Raw genomic sequence first — 13,151 nt, 5'->3', positions numbered from 1 at the left:
GAGCTGTGACTCAAGTGGTAGAGTGCTAGCATTGAGCAAAACAAAGCTCAGGGACAGCACCCATACACACACACACACACACACACACACACACACACACACACACACACACACAAAGTGATTTGACCTAAGAATTTTTTGACTGAAATGCAATGGAATGCTGTATAAAGAAACACTCCAAATCATAAGCTGTGCTTGCTGTGCAATATCTAAATGCAGCAAACCTCTGGCATGTGTCCCATGCTCTACCCATCGCGTGCAAGTGGAAACTAAACTCCTCCTTGGTCTGGTGAATAATTTTTCTGAATTATGCAACACATGGAAAGTTTATCTAGTGGGCTATTCCCAGACCTGTTCAGAGTATTTGCTGGATGTATGTTTGCAAGTGAAAAATGATGACTGTCACATGCACCTGAGCTGGCAAGCACCCCCTCTTCATCTGGCCTGAAAACTGAAGAATTTCTTTATTAGGGAGCAAAGTATTCTAACTCAGAAAAGTGTCAGAATAAAAGATCTTCATTAACATACTCATTCATTTTTCAATGACCTTGCCCTAATCTTTTACTAACTACTTTTCTAGTTGTAGTTGTGAATAAAACAGTAATAAGTGAATAAAATAGCTACCTTTCCTATGGAGTGGGCTTCAGACAATTCATATGTGCTAAACACAGTAATCAACTATCAGAACTTTTCTTCATGCTATGAAATACAACATGGAGATCAACAATTTGATCTTAATTCCTTTCTGGAAATTCTATTAGTTCATCTTTAATTCTTATTTTAAATTGAGATACATTTCTAGAATGTTTGCCCTCAGACCATGAGGAGAAATTAGGAAGGCATTGCTCTAATCTAAGAATGGAGGCAATGTCCAAAGACAAACTTCTCTCCAAGGGGCAGTCAACTCACTGGTTACTGCAAGCTGCCTTCAGTTCAAGGGAAGGCAGGTGTCTTTAGCGACCACTCTTAGGGCCTTCCCTTAACAATTATAGAATTTGAAAGCCAAATTTTGCTGATTTTCTTTTCACTCAGACACACTAGTTTTTTTTCATCACATCTGTTGTGGTGGTATTTGAGCTTGTTTTTATTGAATCAAAGTGACAATACACCAATGGAGTTTTGGCACACTCTATCTCATACGTGATAATACTTGGCCCATGCCTGAATGGCTCTGGGTTAACATGAAACAGCTTGATTCCTTTTATTTTTAACTATATTTTATTGTCTTTAGTTGTACAAAGGAGTGACCATTCAACCAGTTTATAAAGAGAATTCATCTTGATCAAACTCATCCTCTTCATCATTTTCATCATCCCTCCCAAATGTACTCCTTATGCACAGAATATTGCAATTATATTATCTCCATTCCCTCTCTTCATTCATCTGCCCTCGTGTCACATGACCTACTCCACACCTTTCAAGTACCAGTTACCAGGTATTCATTTTGTTGGATTGCAAATTCACTTTTCTTAGGATTTATACAATTTAAATTCTTCCCTGGAAATACCATTCTTTGGTCAATGTATTTGAATACTCTTGCATACAACCCAGCACATGTCTATTTGTAAACTTGTAAGTTAGTGCTAGCTTCCACATATGAGAGGAAAAAATGCACCCTTTTGTCTTACTGCGCTTGACTTAATATGTTTTTTCAGGTCTGTCTATTTCTTTGTCAATGATATGATATCATTCATCATTACTAGATGAATAAAATTCCATTATGCATATATACCACATTTTCTTGATCTATTGTTCCAGTGAGGGGGCAGCTGCGCTGATTCCATACCGTGGCTATGAACAGTGCAGCAATAGATATTGCTTGTAATCTTTCGGATAAATATCCGAGTAGAATTGCTGGACCATAGAGTCGTCCTATATTCGTTTTTTTGAGGAATCTCCAAAGTGCTTTCCAGAATGGCTGAACAAGTTTACATTCCCACTAACAGTGTATTAAAATTCCTTTTCCCCCACAACTGAGCCAGCATTTGTTGTTGTATTCTTGGTGGATGGTCATTCTACCTGGGTTGAGATGGAATCTCCATATTATTTTGAATTTTGTTTCCTTTACAGCCAGACAGATGTCAATTGGCCATTTTTACTTCTTCCCGAAAGTCACTATTTTAGCTCTTTTGCCCAATTATTATTGGCTGTTAGTTCTTTAAGGTTGTAATTTCATGAATCTTTTGTATATTCTGGATATTAGGTCATAGTCTACCAATAGCTGGTAAAGATGTCCCATTCTACAGGCTTTCTTTTTAGCTTGTTAATTATGTCCTTTGTCATGCAGAAGCTTCTTAGTTTGTTTACTAAGTCTAGAAATTTGATTCAGGCCTTCAAGGTACCAGAGTATCTAGATGAGTCCGTGTTCTTCAATTAAAAAAGAAGGAAAATAGTGAGAAATCAGAATTCAACCAAGTTTAACAATAAAAAATGAAATTCATGCTGGTCAGAGGCTCAAATGAGTTGGGTATGCATGGAGATACATAAAGAAATTAAAATATTAAGCAGATTTAGGAGAAGAAAATATTTAACTTCTCCCTTCCAGGCCCCATGACCAGAACCTGTAGCTACAGGAACCCACAATTTACTTCTCCAGCTCTTGGAGAAGGCCTTTTGCAACTTTCTGCACATATCTCTAAGCATTAAATGAATACTTTGAGGTAACCGAGAGCAAGAGGAACCTCCCTACTTCTATGTATTGGTTCATAGAGGTCTAGAAGACTAGGTAGGAAAGACAATGATGAGATAATAAAGTGGACTAATGTGCTTGTGTCACACTCATCACCACTTGGCCTGTCTCCATCTGGGACATTGAGATGCACATATTAAAAAAAAATCTCCCAAATGGAAATGTGATCTTAAAGAATGTTCAATTTGTTATCTAAATTACCTTTGAAATGCTCAAACTTTCTGAGTTCACCTATTGGCATAGAGAAAAATGTGGAAAGTCAAACCATAGATCTCAAGCTTAGATTCTCTAAAAGTCAAATGAAATAGGTTGTCCAAATGCTAGACCTGAGGATTGGTTGTCTATACTGATTCATTATTTCCAAGCAACAACACACCTAGGCTTTGAAACCTGTGCAAGGCCTTTGTTTGTACAGATGTTTGGATCCAAACTAATGACTCTAGATTGTCTCTTTGCCAATTTTTATAATAAAGATTTCTTGTTATACCAAACAACAAGAAATGTTAAACGAAAATTGCTTTTTCAATTGTGAGAACTCTTGCTAGTGACTGAACTCGTTGGGATAGTGAAATCTTACGATGTTTTCTGCAATTATAAGAATTGCAATAACTTTTGTTATGGAGGTGCCTTGGTTAATGTGCTCATTCCTTTTGGTTAGCTGTCAAGAAGTTTGTTAGGAAATTCATCCTCACTTTCATCTAGTTCCAAAACTGACATTATACGTTGGCGTGTCCTCTAAACTAATTGCTGTATATACAGGGCAATTTTTATGTTCAGCACTAGTGTGCAGAGTGGAACTAGTTACTCATTCACCAAGAACGTTTTCAACTCCTAACAACTGAGGGCTGGCATTTAGAGTAGCAAGCAAGATGTCCAGGCTCCCTAGATTAATTATACTTTCCATCCACTGATGACAGATGCAAAATAAACAATAAACGACAAAAATGTAGGGAGGGTCAGGTGCTAGTGTTTCACACCTGTAATCCTAGCTACTCAGAAGGCTGAGTTGTAGAAGATCAAAATTCAAAGCCAGAAAGGGAGAAAAATCCACAAGATTCTTACCTACCAAATTACCAGCAGAAAAGACTAGTTGGGGGACTGGCTTATGTGGTAGGGTGCCAACTGAGCAAGAATGAAGCCCTAACTTGAAATATCAGTACCAGAAAATGTGTGTGGGGTGTGTGTGTGTGTGTGTGTGTGTGTGTGTGTGTGTGTATGTGTGTGTGTGACTGATGGGAGTTAAGGACAAAGAATAGAAAATGAGATTATTAAGTCACTGGGTGATTACTTTTGACCAAGTAGTCAGAGAAGACTTTTTTTTTCAAAAAATGATATTGGATCAAATGCTTGGAATGACAAGGACTCTGGCATAGAGAATTTTAGGCAAAGGGTGTAGTAGTTAGCTTTTAAGTATGAACTTTGTGTAGAAATTTTTTTCTTTATTTCCATATATTTTGTATTGTAATTGTAATTGATTGGAGGGTTCATTATATTCACCAGATAAAAGGTGCATTACTTCACATACATCGATACCCTTTCTCATGTCTTGGTCCCAATTTCCCTCCCCCTACACCTGTCCCTCATCTTCTTTCCCCCATTCCCTATCAGATTTCCAATAACCAAAACACACACATATATATATATATATAATATATCAGATAACAAGGTGAAATACTGTAACAATATGAGATAACCAAGGACAGCAAAAGAGATGAGAGATAACATAGTACATTAAGACAACAATGAATCGTTATATGGCTTTTGTTTCTATATCGTGGAAGTCCTTTCATTTAGCGTCATACTAAATGGCCTTATGCATCTAGATTTTGTTCTATTGTAAATTTCTGCTAGGAGAACCCAAGGTTTCTACTGATGATGATAAATCAGGGAAACCATTGAGCCTATGTTCCTTTGAGTCTGGCTTACTTCACTTAATACGATTTTTTCCCCAAGTCTTTCAATTTCCTTACAAATGGAGAGATGTCATTCTTTCTGATGGTAGCATAGAATTCCATGTGTATAAATATCACATCTTGTTGATCCACTCATCAACTGAGGGGCATCTGGGTTGGTTCCATATCTTTGCTATGGAAATAGTGCTGCAATGAACATCGTTGTGCTAGTGGATTTAATATGTCCTTGTTTCTGGACAATTAGGTAAATGCCAAGTAGTGGAATTGCTGGGTCATAGGGGGAGCTCTATGTTTAGTCTTTTGAGGAACTGCCATACTGCTTTCCATAGTGGTTGAACGAGTTTGCACTCCCACCAATAGGTTAGTAGTGATCTCTCCTGGCCACATCCCCTCCAGCATCTGTTGCTATTAGTTTTCCTGATCCTGGCCATTCTAACTGGAGTGAGGTGGAATCTTAGAGTTGTTTTGATTTGCATTTCTTTTATGACCAGAGATGTTGAGCATTTCTTCATGTGTCTATAGGCCATTCTTATTTTTTCTTCAGAGAAGACTCTCTTTAAGTCTTTGGCTCATCTTTTAATGGAATGGTTGTTTCTTTGGAGATTAGTTTTGGAGAGATTCAATTTTTTGAGCTGTTGATATATTTTAGATGTGAGGCCTTTGTCCATTGTACAGTGAATGAAGACCTTCTCCCATTCTATAGGCTTTCTAGTTAATGTGCTAGCTATGTCCTTTGCCATACAGAAGCTCTGCAGTTTAATGCAGTCCCACTTATCCAGACTTTCTCTGATTTGTTGTGTTTCTGGGTCCTTATTAAGAAAGTTTTGACCTGTGCCAAGAGACCTAGTGTATTTCTTATTCCTTCTTGTAAAGTTTTCAATGTGTCTGCTTTTATCTCCAGGCCTTTGATCCATTTGGAGTTAATCCTGGTACAGGGTGACAAAGAAGGATCCAGCTTCAGTTTTCTGCAGGTGCTTAACCAGGTCTGCTAGCACCACTTGTTGAAGAGGCTGTCTTTCTTCCATTCTAGTTTTTTTTGGCTCCCTTATCAAAGATTAGGTAGCCATAGGTCTATGGGTTAATATCTGGGTCCTCAGTTCTATTCTATTGGTGTTCAGGCCTATTCTTGTGCCAGCACCAAGCTGTTTTGGTCACTATAGCTCTGTAATAGAGTCTAAAGTTTGGTATTGAATTCCTCCTGTGCTGTTTTTATCTGCTGAGAATTTTTTTTGCTATACGGGGTCTTTTATTATTCCATATGAAATTTTGGATTGCTTCTTCTATTTCTTTAAAGAATGACATTGGGATATTGATGAGTATTGCATTGAATTTGTAGATACCTCTTGGCAAGATTGTCATTTTCACAGTGTTAATTCTTCCAATCCAGGAGCCTGGGAGGTTTTTCCATTTCTTCCATTCTGCTTTAATTTCCATTTTCAAGGTTTTAAATTTTTTATCAAAAACTTCCGTTACATTCTTAGTTAAGTTAATTCCTAGGTACCTTATTTTCTTTGAGGAAATTGCAGAAGGAGTTGCCTTCCTGATTGTTGCCTGGCTCTTTTTGTTGTTGGTATTCAGGAAAGTCGTGGATTTTTGAGGGTTAATTTTATACCCTGCTACCTTGTCAAAGTTTTGAATCAGCTCAAGCAGCGTGGGAGTGGAGTCTATAGCATTCTTTAAATACAGAATCATGAGTGTAGCAATTTTTTCAAATGAGTAAGATGTCTCACCCCCACAAGAAAATGACACGTTTTCCTGAGCAGATTGATGTAGGAGAAATGGAAAATAAAAAGACACAAGGACCATTTGAACATAATACATTACAGGAACTCTCTTAACCCATGCTGCTCCAAATTTCAACACAGAGTCAAAGCTCTCCTTCAGGAATTCTCCTTGGAACTTTCAACGTGCCAAATTCTTTTGAGGAAAAGATAAGAAATAAATGAAAATAAATTTGCACATGAGAAAACAATCTGAGTCAGAATGGAAATATATGGTAGAAATAGACTATTTTGTTTGGCCTCTAATGAGACAGAATACAAATCTGTTCATTCTTGCTATTGAAAACAAGATTCTGTTTTCTTGTTAAGTTTCTTACCAAAATGAAGTAATTTATAAAATTAATATATAGGAATTCTTTGTAACAGTTCTTGTTTGATGTTTTAAACTTCTTAGGCATTTCTCTTATTTCATAGTACCTTTTTTTCACACCTCGTACTAGTTCCAAATATTTTTAGACTTTTTTCGAAATTCTTACTCAAGGAACTACACTATCCAGTTGGACCTGTTTCAAGAAGAATGATATATTTATAAATTATATTTTAAGAAATCCTTGAACAAGGGGAAAATCCCAGCCCCAATTTAGCTATGTCACTGTGAGCAGCCATTAAATATCTACTACGTCTGCAAAGTAGGTATAGTAATAGATCACCAGATAATTATACCAGTTAAATAAATTCATATATGCAAATGTCTTAGAGGAAATACAAATGATCTAAAGTATAAATTCCTGACATTTTTCCCACTGTACAATATGTCCAGAAAGTCTTAGACAATCACCAGCTTTCCCCCAATATCTATCCATAGGCAAATGGTTTCCATTAATGTACAATAGGAGTCTGAATTTAAAAAAATCGAATTAACTTCCTGTCGTGTCACAGAGGTGAGTTTGTTTCCATAAACACTGTATAAGCCATCACCCACTCCATTGAAATTACAACCTTTAATTCCCTAATTGTCTCTTCCTCCAAGTCCCTACAGTGAATCAGCTGTCTGGCATCCAGCTCCATTTCTGACTGACTCAGAAGGACTTCCAGAGCAGCTACCACACATTTTTTGGAAAAGGATGGGTGGAGTTCCTGCCATGAATCATCAGAGAATGAGAGACAGAGGTAAGGTAAAGAGTAGGTAGATATCCAAGGTGTATTTCACAAAGATGGAAAAAATAATTAGGCAAATTTTATCCTACAATCATTAAAAACTACAAATTAGGGGCCGGGAATTTGGCCTAGTGGTAAGGATGCCTGCCTATTATGTACAAAGACCCGGCTCCATTCCTGTTACCACATACATAGAAAAATCCAGAAGTAGTGCTGTGGCTCAAGTCGCAGAGCTCAGCCAAGAAAGCCCAAGGACAGTGTGCAGGCCCTGAGTTTAAGCCCTAGGACTGGCAAAAGAAAACAAAACAAACAAATACAAATTAGACAAAATTTAAAGATGACTTTCTCTTACTAAATGTGGTGGCATCTCATCAACCTTCACATAAAGGCACCCACACATAGTGACAGAAGATAGCGGTTTTCACTAAACATAGAGCTCCCCTATAACCCAGCAATTCCACTCCTTGGCATTTACCCAATCGTCCAGAAACAAGGACATACTAAAGCCACTAGCACAATGATGTTTGTTGCAGCACTATTTACCACAGCAAAGATATGGAACCAATCCAGATGCCTCTCAGTAGATGATTAGATCAACAACATGTGGTACTTATACACAATGGAATTCTATGCTGCCATCAGCCCATTTGTAAGGAAATGGAAAGACTTGGAAAAAAAATCCTAAGTGAAGTAAGCCAGACCCAAAGGAACTTAGGCTGAATGGTTTCCCTCATTTGTAATAATTAGTACAAACATTGGACTCTCCTAGCAGAGGATTACAATAGCTCAAAACCTAGATACATAAGGCCATATAGGATGAGGCTAAAAGAAAGAACCTCCAGGATATTGAAGCAAGAGCTTTATAATGTATGATTGTTGTTGCTACTGTACTATGTTATTTCTCTCCTCTTTTGTTGCCCATTGTTATTTTCTTTGTTACCGTATCTGACCTTTTTTTTTTTTGCCAGTCCTGGGCCATGAGCTCAGGGCCTGAGCACTGTCCTTTCTCAAGGCTAGAGCTCTACCACTTGAGCCTTAGCACCACTTCTGGCTTTTTTCTATGTATGTGGTACCAAGGAATTGAACCCGGGTCCTCGTGCATGCTAGGCAAGCACTCTACCACTAGGCTAAACTCCAGGCATCGTATCTGACCTTTTTATCTGGTATATTGTATATACATTTATTTATTTATTTGAAATAGGAAAGGGACGGGGGAAAAACAAAATGAGGAGAAGGATGAGGGGAGGGAAATGAGGATAAAAACTTGCGCATGGATATCACTGTGCATGAAGTAATGCACCTACTATCTGGCAAATATAACTGTAACCCCTCTATTAATTACAATGGAAAAAAGCAGCTTTCACCTCAAATAGCCCTATCATAAATACCCTTTTCTCATGATTATTCCCAGGTTTATCTTAATATATAGCTAAATATGAATCACTGGATATAGATTAATTGAATGAAATAAGGCTTGTCTGGTTATCAAGGCTTAAGAATAATTAATTTAAAAACAAAAAACACATTTTAGTTATAGATAAGAAAAAAATTTTCTGAAAGTTTTGAGAATTTAAAATTTTTCTTTGAAGTTTTATATACATTTATTTGTTTATTTGAAATAGGGAAGGGAAGGGAGAAAACAAGATGATTGGGAGAGGGTGGGGGAGGGAAACGGGGACAAAAACATGAGAAGGAGTATCAATGTGTGAGAAATAATGCCCCTACTGCCTGATGGATGTAACTGTAACCACTCTATACATTATGCCAACAATAAAATAAAAGAAAGGAAAAAAAAAAGTTCAACAAGATGTGAACTGATAGCTCTCACCTATAACCCTAGCTACTCAGGAATCTGAGATCTGAGGATCATGGCTTGAAGCCAGTCTTGGCAGGAAAAGCAAAGAGGCTTTATTTTTTCCTTTATTTATTTATTTGCCAGTCCTAGGGCTTGAAACCTCTGGGCCTTGGCACTGTCCTTGAGCTTTCTCAAGGCTAGCACTCTACCCTTGAGACAACAGCACCACTTCCAGCTTTTTCTGTGTATGTGGTACCAAGGAATGGAAGCCAGGGCTTCATGCATGCTAGGAAAGCACTCTACCACTAGGCCATACACCCAGCCCATCTGCAAGACTCTTTTTTCCAATTAGCTACCAAAAAAAGCTGAAAGTGGAGCTCAAGTATTTGAGTGCTAGCCTTGGGCAAAAAGTCCTGAGTTTAAACTCTAGAACCAACACACACAATACACACAATTCAACTGGAACTTAATTTTCAGTAGAGTGCTTGCCAGTCAGTTAGTAAATGAAAATGTATACATGTTTATTTAAGTTTCCCCAAATAATATAATACAGTATGGATCTAAAGATATAACACAGCTGAGAGCAAGAGTCTCACTCCTTAATCCTAGCTACTCAAAAGGGTGAGATCTAAGGATCTGAGTGCAAAGACAGCGCAGGCAATAAAGTCTGTAAAACTCCTACCTCCAATTAACCACCATAAAGCCCGAGCAGAACTGAGGCTGCAGTGACAGAGCAGACCAGCACACACACACACACACACACACACACACACACACACACACACACACACACACACATGATATAGCAGAATGAAGGCAATAAGAGACAGAAACTACTGGGTTCCAACTGGCAGATTAAGGTTCTAGTTCAACATGGGCCAAAGTCACAGTTTAAGAACTTATCTAGTTGGTCTCAATATTTAAGTGCCTTTTGAGATCCATATCAAATTCAATTACAAATTAGTTTCAAGCCAGGTGTAATGGTTCATATCTGGAATCCAGCTACTAAGGAGATAGAAATAGGAGGATCACAGTCTGAAACCAGCCCAAGGAATGGGAGACTCTATTTGAAAAGCAAATGAAAATAAAAGGGATGAGGCATGGCTCAACTAGTAAAGTACCTGCCTAGCAAGCATCAGACTGAGTTCAAGCCCTAGTACAAGCACCAAAAAACAGTTGCTTTTTTTTTTTAAAGCAAATACACCTTATCAGTAAATTCTACTCATTTGAGGCCTAGGTGGGGTTGGATTAGTCTCTTGCAAGCATGACTGTGCTGTAATCCCAGTCTTATCTTCCTCTCCTCCAAATACCTCAACAGCTTTCAACCTCTATGTACTTTACTCTCCCCATGTTTAAAATAAAATTGCCATCTTATTTCCCTAATAGAACTGTGATAAGAATTAAGCATGAATTGCTAAGAATACTGCCAGACACAGCAAAAAAAACTCTTTGAAAATGTGCATCACAGAAAACAATGCCCAAGGCCCAGGGAGGGCAGTGACATTTTCCATGATACACAGCAGAGGTCTGAACTCTCAGCACTGAAATCCCTGACCTACAAGCTCAGATTTGCTCATTACCGCTTACCCAGAGGCTTGTGCTGTGTGTCATTCCAAATAAGGAAGGAAAACGAATTTAAAACCTCAGCCAAGTTCAAGTTTTACTTGAAATTTGAACTTTTCCATTCCTTCTTTGTTTTTTATGCTAGGAGTTTATGGTGTGAGTAAAATATCCTGAGTTATTTAAACTTTCTTAAAGTTAAAATGGTTGCAAGAAGAGGTGCTCTGAGTGAGGGCTAAGATGGGAAATTAATGGATTGTTCTTCAAGATCCATCTTGCCACTAGGCCTCTTATTGTGCCTGAAGACCATTTCTCTGGAGGACCTGGTTGTATTTGTAGTTTAACTTCTTCAGTCTCAGAAAAGTGATGCAGCAAAAGGCCAATGTCATGAGCAACTGCTGTCACAAGTGTGGGTTCAGCAAATCGTTGCTGACAAGAGTCAGTCCGCCACTGTCTTCTCACATAGTCATCATGATCATTTCATTCCGGTTGCAGGTATCTTTCTTCACAAGCAATGCAGGTTTTACCCCAAAGCAGGAAGTTGGCTCAGCCAAAACTGCTAGACTTGCAGCACTGAGTCTGCACTTGTTGCAGGATAAAACAAGCAAGAAACATATGTCAGGACACACAATTCCCAGAAGCCTGGAGCAAAGGAAGATGAAAGTGAAGGCCAGAGTGCGCCTTCCCCTGACTCACTCAGGGGAGACACAGGCTGGTGGTTTGCATATTCGGATGGCCTGAGGATGCAGCCCATCCAAACACTTTGCATGTCATCCAGTGACTCTGGTGATTGTGTGTGCTGCTCAGGGTCTAGTCTGAATATGACTCACTCTTCACATGGAGGATAAATTAATCTGTAACATCCGTATTTGATTTCTTCTTGTTCCACCCAATCCTAACTTCCAGCAATTCCAGCCCAGCCTCATTTCTTGTCATGAATGGGCTCTCCAGGTGCATGACAGTGATGACAAAATCTGAGTAAGAGTCTGTAACCCCCGTGCCTCTATCCTAAAGGGATCTAGCTACACAGAGAACTTTAAAAGCCAGTTACTCCCTTTGTTGCAGGACAAGACACATCTCCATCTAGACAAAGGATGACTTGATTTAGAGAGCACTTTCAGGGAAAACAGACATGTCTTCAGTAAAGATTTCACAGGAATTATTCTTATCAAGGACCCTATGACAAGATTCTTCCATCTACCTACACAACTATTATGTGCTAAAGGCTCTGCCAAGAGCAATGACAAGGAATGAAGTTCATAATTGTTGCTGAGTATTGTTGGTTCCAAATACAAAGAAAGTCATCTCCTTGGAAATATAAGTGCTGATAGATATATAAGTCATTTTCCTGGCAAAAAGTAAAATGAAATGAGAAATATAAGTCACTTTAATGTATTGTGAAGAATGAGTACTAAAGTTACTTTAAAAGGAATCAGATTTCATGTGGATGGTATTAATATAGAAACATAGTTATATAAAATAAATGAGCTTAAATTAAAAACAGAATTCTGAACTGCTACAAAATACATGATCAATGACAAGAATGAGCTGGGAATTACGGGGAAACATAAGCAAATTCCACACTTTATGTATTTTATTTGTAATTCAGATGATTGAAAAATAGCCCAGATGCCTTTAATGAACAAATGGATTTTTGGAAAGTACTAGGATAATAGAGAAGTAATATATATATATTATAGGACAATTCCAGCAAGTGTGATATTTAATTACAAAAATAACTGATGTAAAATGATGGTTTAGCCAGATAAATCTTTCAAAATGTAAATTTGAATTGCCACAAGACTTGTATTTATTCCACACTAAATCAACTCTGTGCTCCTGAAATTGAAAGACAAGAAAGGATTTAATCAAGTCTATACTATAATCAGTACTAGGATCAGTACTTGGTGTATGCTATGATGTAACATATTCCCAGACAGCCAAGGAAACATGGAAGACACATACTTTGTGGGCCAAATATAGTCCCTAGAGATGGAAACTCAAAATGATGGTGTAGAAGTAACCTAACAAAGAGATGGTGGTTGAAAAAAGAAAACTAGGTATTCCAGCACATGGACAGGCAAAATCTTGGGCTAAAAAAGCTTTAGTTTTGGATATAGTCAATGATGCCTGTTAAATAGAGTCCAAATTTAAGCTCCAACCTATTCAGGCATGACCTACAAGACCAGAATCATTGGAGCAGCAGCTAGTTGCTCTTTATTTAAAGTAATACTCAATTCAGAAGTTTATCAGTAATGCGATCAGAAGTATTCTTGTACCAAATAACTTTGAAGATTTAAATATAACACACAAAA

The sequence above is a fragment of the Megascapheus bottae genome, chromosome 13 (genome assembly GCF_031878675.1).
Source record: "Megascapheus bottae isolate mThoBot1 chromosome 13, mThoBot2.hap1, whole genome shotgun sequence".
NCBI lineage: Eukaryota > Metazoa > Chordata > Mammalia > Rodentia > Geomyidae > Megascapheus > Megascapheus bottae.
The sequence above is the reverse complement of the archived record's forward strand: the minus strand, read 5'-3'. Positions refer to the sequence as shown.